Source organism: Rhipicephalus microplus, unplaced genomic scaffold (genome assembly GCF_043290135.1).
Source record: "Rhipicephalus microplus isolate Deutch F79 unplaced genomic scaffold, USDA_Rmic scaffold_17, whole genome shotgun sequence".
Lineage (NCBI taxonomy): Eukaryota > Metazoa > Arthropoda > Arachnida > Ixodida > Ixodidae > Rhipicephalus > Rhipicephalus microplus.
This window is the reverse complement of record NW_027464590.1, coordinates 15,119,189-15,125,564: the sequence shown is the minus strand read 5'-3', so window position 1 is coordinate 15,125,564 and position 6,376 is coordinate 15,119,189.

The following is a 6,376-nucleotide window of genomic DNA, read 5'->3' as shown; positions in this document are numbered from 1 at the left end:
CATATACATCAAATGTTTATATTGCTGTTATCACCCTGCCTTCCTTGCTCTAGCGTGTTCTTGTTCTGAAGAAAAGTTCTCCGGCTTTTTTGTATAAACCACATACATGTAAGGACATCAAATATATTACCATTACTTAAGTAAACATCTTAAAGGCCATTGCTTCACAAAGCCGTGTACAACGTAATGTAATGACAATGAAGAAAGCTATTTTTGGTGGAGAGCGTCTCTTCTTTATCAAACACAACCAAACGAATTAGACACCGCATCAGCTTAATCAAAAAAAGTGAACAGCTCCCCACTCGCCCTCATGACTACACATGACGCTGACAAACCTTCCCAGGGCTTGCATGCGCATAAATACCTTTTAGCTAGACGAGGTGACCACCACTGCGCAGATCGTAACTCCATCGAGTGCGCAATGAGAAATTTGCAGATTAGCTCCGAACCGGCGGCAAGTTGCCTTTTCGCACACCCTAAAGTCTTCACATTAGTATCACAATTGTTAAGGCAAGCTCAAACAGTACAATGACTTTTCCCAGTACGTTTCTTAGCCTTATTATCTACTGCTTTCATTAACGCTGTGTAAAACAAAAAAATGAGGCCTAGAATATTTTTCATCCTTCATTCAAAAGAGATGCTACCATGTCAAAGATGTAACGTTGTCTGGTGAAACAAAGCAATCCAGACTAATGCCTGTCACCACGTCACTCCAAAAGCAACGGATAACGAATGGAAGGAAAAAGTTTGCCGACCAAGCATATTCTTTGCACACAATAAAAAGATATGAAGATATGATTTGCTTTCACCTGCAAGTAGTCTGATTTTCTTTCACATGCAATTCCGAAAAAAATGCCTGAGGCAGGGGGGCCTGAGGCTCAGCATCAGAGAACAGGATTCGTTATATCCGCAAACAACGCCGTTTCCTGTGTTTTCTCTGTCTGATAGGGCACTGTTGTGCACATTTGTTCATGTACTAACCTCAGAAAGCAAGTAGTTGCGTTTCCTGGCTCCTAACAAGCACTCGCATTATTTGCTGTTGCTCCTATCTACGACGTTCGCCATCCTAACTATATATCTGAAAAGACGCACTGGCACACGACTCTGTCAAAGCAATCACTCTGACAGGCGTAGGATGACGGTTTAGCTGGAAGTATTGATGGCGTGTTTCTACGGCGCTATGCCTAGACATGCGAAATGAAAAATAACGCTACTGTACACAGCATAGCCACATTTCTTCCTAAAATTTTGTTATCACCCTTGTACACTGTGAGTGCTGCCTTGCGCAAACCACGCCGACTGATCAAGGACCATCAAGAAAATCTTAGAACCTGCTCATGCCATTACGCGCACAACGCGAACATTACCGTTCTTTTGAAAGCTTACGTGGCCGCTAGCGATAACGCTGGAATGTATGACGGTACATGTATAAATGCCGATGTGTTTCAGCTTCGTCAATTGATTGACGGTGAACGCTGAGTTCACTGTCATCCGTGCCAGTGTGTGTTAATAATCCTATTTTCTGTCTAGCGGCCACAAGTTGGGCCAAATAAACAGTTTCATCTTGGACATATCAACCACAGGGTTCGTCAACATTGCTACTACATTACAGTATCAGCATTGTCGCAGTGAGTTCTCTAACATTTGCGAGGCACGTAAGATTATCTAAACACTAGCAAAAAAAGAAGAGCTCCACCGAAAGGTTATGGTGAAGAAACAAGTATCATTTTTAGCCCATAACACTAAAAATAATAGTGTTTGAATTATAGGGTTCTATCTATCTATCTATCTATCTATCTATCTATCTATCTATCTATCTATCTATCTATCTATCTGTCTGCCTGTCTGTCTGTCTGTCTGTCTGTCTGTCTGTCTGTCTGTTCTGCCGTGGTGGTCCAGTGGCTAAGGCACTCGGCTGCTGACCCGCAGGTCGCGGGATCGAATCTCGGATGCGGCGGCTGCATTTTCGATGGAGGCGGAAATGTTGTAGGCCCGTGTGCTCAGATTTGGGTGCGCGTAAAGAACCCCAGGTGGTCGAAATTTCCGGAGCCCTCCACTACGGCGTCTCTCATAGTCATATGGTGGTTTTGGGACGCTAAACCCCACATATCAATCAATCATCTGTCTGTCTGTTTGTCTGTCTGTCTGTCTGTCTGTCTGTCTGTCTGTCTGTCTGTCTGTCTGTCTGTCTGTCTGTCTGTCTGTCTGTCTATTTGTCTCGTGGGCCTTGTAATCGCCGAACCTAAACAGAACTATCGTCTTATAAAAAAGAGTGAGCACTCACAATCCTGGCAGTGGGTTAAATAATGTGTTTGAAACCTCCGTGACGTGTCGGATGGTGTACACCGGACAGAAGGCCAGTTGCCTGAACAAGCGTCTTAGGGAGCAGAAAAATAATGCGAATTCAAGTTACGGTACTTATTTCGCCACACGTGCACTGTAAGGATCGTAGGTGCACACGTCTTTTTCGTGAAGGAACAGCTCTGCATAGGCGAAAGTTTGACACGCTTATGGAGTTCCTTTCTATTATGAATGCAAGTAAAAAAATGTGTGAGCTCTTCTGCCGTGCGTTATCGCGAAGCAAGCTCGTTTTACAACGAAAGCTGCTATTACGTCACAACACGGCTCACGTGCGTACCGTAGCTGTCTGGCGCTGCCGCTGTCGGTGTCCGTAACCACTATCGTACGAACTAAGAAAATAATTCAGAAATTGAAAACGTCAAGGTTGCAATGGGATTAAAACTCGGGTCCCCGGCATGCTCGCCCAGTATTATACCACTGAGCATCTCCAGGCCTTGCAACTTTGTGGAAAATTGGCCCTAGGCAGGCTTGATGTCGGGTAAGGAATCGCAGTAATATAATAAAGCTTTACAAAACAGCAAAGAAACAACAAGATATCAGATTACACGAATTGCGCAAAGAATGGGTCATCGAATGCCCCAACCTTTTACAAAAGCTTCATGTTTGTCACCTACTAACTGTGGCGCATACCCATTATGGGATACTGTGGGGATTGCAAAATTCTTCGTCGTCGTCAGCTATATACTTCTTGGCTCAGCATGTCTGCAGGTGGGGTTGTAATGGGGTGTTTGAAAATGCAGTTTTTTTAATTAAATGTACGTAAGAAGACGTTGAAGAGGTTGGTGCCAATGCGTGGCTCCAGCTACTCCTCTTCTCTTGCACAAAAGTCAACATGGCACATTTTGTAGCAAACACAAGGCTATACACATGTACATAGCACAACTCTTACACAATGAGTTCACGTTTTTCAACACTGAGCGTCCCAACCACACAGAAATGGGTCCACACTGCACAGAAATGTGTCCGCACTGCACTGAGTTTGTAAAAACACAAGTAATCACGCCAATTTAGGTGTTCACACAAAACGTGAAAGTTCAATAAATGTCCAAGGTGATCTTGTCGCTTAAATACTGAACTGTTTTCAGAAAGGTTTTCTCAAAAATATCGTAGTGAAACACGAAAATACTGTTTTGAAACATATTGCGGTTAACAGTGAAGTACATTTGTTTCTTGTTTAGTTTTTTGAGCTATTTCTGATTCCTCCAGAAAGTTAACGACTGCCCACGCTGCAGTGGCTCGTAGCTTTCCTTTTGGCCATGGACCCAAGATTTTTGCAATTGATGGAGGTCGCTTATCCAATTAATTGAGTTTTTGAAAAAAAGGTTCTTTCGAGGTACTTCATAATTTTTACAATGCAGAAGAATGTGCTCCACGTCTTCTTGAGCTTCTCCACATGAGCTGGTAGGACTGCCAGCTTTCCTTATTCTATACAGGAAAGCCTTCGTGAAGGCTGTTCCAAATCGAAGGCTATGGATGACTGTTTCTACCGATCGGCTAACCTTTAACGGAATATTCGATTCTATACCGGGATCAATGTTATGCAACAGAGGGTTTTGCGCACCATTTTCGAGCCAGGTTTCCTTAGACAGTTGACAGCTCAGCTCACTTTATTAGAGAGCATGCATCGCTCATCGATAGAGGTAGCAGTGATATATTATTTTCTTGATGTGCTGCATGTGAAATGTGTCCAGCTATGTCGTTTTGTGTGATTGTGCAGTGGCTTGGTACACACTGGAACATTATGGTGTGGTTCAAATCTTTTTGTATAGCGCACAACTTTTGTATTTCATATGCGAGCTCACTAGCTTTGTTGCCCTAGCTGATTCTTTTTAAAGTAAATAAGGAGGACTGTGAGTCACTGATAACTACCCATCGAAGAGACCTGGCTGTAAACATATAAAGCGTAAAGCACAGATCATTGCATAGAGTTCCGCCGTTGTGAATGTTGTGAAATGGCTGAGTTTAAAAGCTTGGTATGTAGGTACAAAGAACGCCGACGTAGAGCTTTGATTCAGATATGATCCGTGAGTGTACACGTGAATATAGTCTTCATAATTGGTATAAAGGTGTGTTAAAGTTGATTGCTTTATTACACTTATGGAAATATCATTCCTACAATTTAATCCCGGAATCAAAGCTGTAACATCTGGAATAGAGAGTTGCCATGGTGTGTGGGATGCACATAGAGGCCAGTATTCTTGCGTAGGGAGTAAACTCTTGAATTCTACTATAGTTTTATGCATTCTTGCAGCTAATCTCTCCTGAATAGCTCGGTATAGTGGATGATTAGCGTGTTGAGTTGCCAACCAAAGGTAATGCCGGCAAGTTTCCGTACAGCTCATAGCACGTAAAGTCGGTTGACGAGACTCCGCAATCACTAAAGCACTGGCAAACGCTCGCGGTACACCAAGACATATACAAAGGCTTCTGGCCAACAATCTTTGAATTCTTTCCTCTAAGGTACGTGATATCCCATGTAAAACCGGGCAGAGTAAGCTACTCTCTGTCGAATAATTGCTGAATGTACACGCAATAAAGAAGAACGTGAACTACCCCACCTCACTCCGGTCAGTTGACGTAATAGATTGATTAGGGAGATGACTTTGTCCTTTAATGATTTTATTTGTGGTGCTCAAGACAGACGTCTGTCTAAAATAACCTTAAAAAATTTTTGCTGTCGCACAAGTTGTAAGCGCTAAGAGTCTATCTGAAGTTTGAATTTCTTAAGACATTGCCTTGTGAATGGAAGTACAGATGTTTTTTCATTTGAAAGAATCATGCCTCTGCTCTCAAAGAAGTCATTGATAAGTGTCAGACCATCTTGAAGTTTTTGTTGAACTGCTTTAATGCTCGTGTCTGAAGCCCAAATGCACAAATCGTCTGCATATATGGAATATTTCAAACTAGTAGGTAAGAAATGCAGTGGTTTTGTATAGACAGGAAGATGATCAGACTGAAATGACTATTGAAGCAGATAGACTGGCTCGGGAACTTGACAACTGCTTGAGAAAACCATTGGTGGACCTCCTAAATAAAGAGCCTCAATATCTGGCAAACGGCGCATGTGCGTAATGATTCAGATATTGTGCCTCGTTTTTCAGGTGTATGAAGTTTGTCGCTTGTTCAACTGCTAACTTTCCTTTCTTTCATTTTCTTTGTTTCATGTGTCATATATATATGCAGTGCGGAATAAATACACATTCGGTCTATAGTCTGTGCTTGTACTTGTCCTTTTGCCGTTGGTGTTTTATACCGCGTAGTATACTTAGATCATAGTACACCGATAAGTACATTTCGCAGAAACCATCCCCACACATCTGCTTTTCTGTAAGGTATCTTCACAAAAAGCTAAGCAATCATAGGATGTCACCTTAACACTGCTCATCGATAAGTCTCATCTCTGAGTTATGCAAAAACACCGGTGACTTACCCACACATTCACTTTCCTTCTTTCTAATTTAGTATGCTTCTCAAATCTTTCTGGCTACATTGTCGTGGGGGCGGCTCATTACCTTAACATCCTAATGCTTCTTTTCACACTTGCACTCTGAGCAAGGTATAGGTACGTGTCCACTTGTGTTGTTTATTTACTGACGATTCACGTTCACGCGCGCGCACGCTAATATATATTTCGGTCTGGCCTAGATAAGTATTTTCACAAGACAAGAGGATTGCATAGACCACGCCAACATTGCACTGTGTAGGTTAATTCGTATGCCTTTTTTCCGTATCTTTGTACTCTGTTTGGGCGATTCCTTATGCGTGCACGCAGCCCTGCAAGCTTCTTAGGAGCCAAAAACACGATTTCAACTCCATGGCCCTTTCCAATTTTTATTAGGTAGTGTGACAATTTGTGAACACAGCATACAATACACATCTCTTCTCCACCTTCCTTTGCGAAGGAACGTTTCAGTTTTAAGCCTTTATTTTCTTCGGTATTGCCTCCGTTATTGCAGTTAGCTTATAATGTGGAAAAACGACCTGTTTCAGTTTAACCATCTGTGCAGCAGCGCTT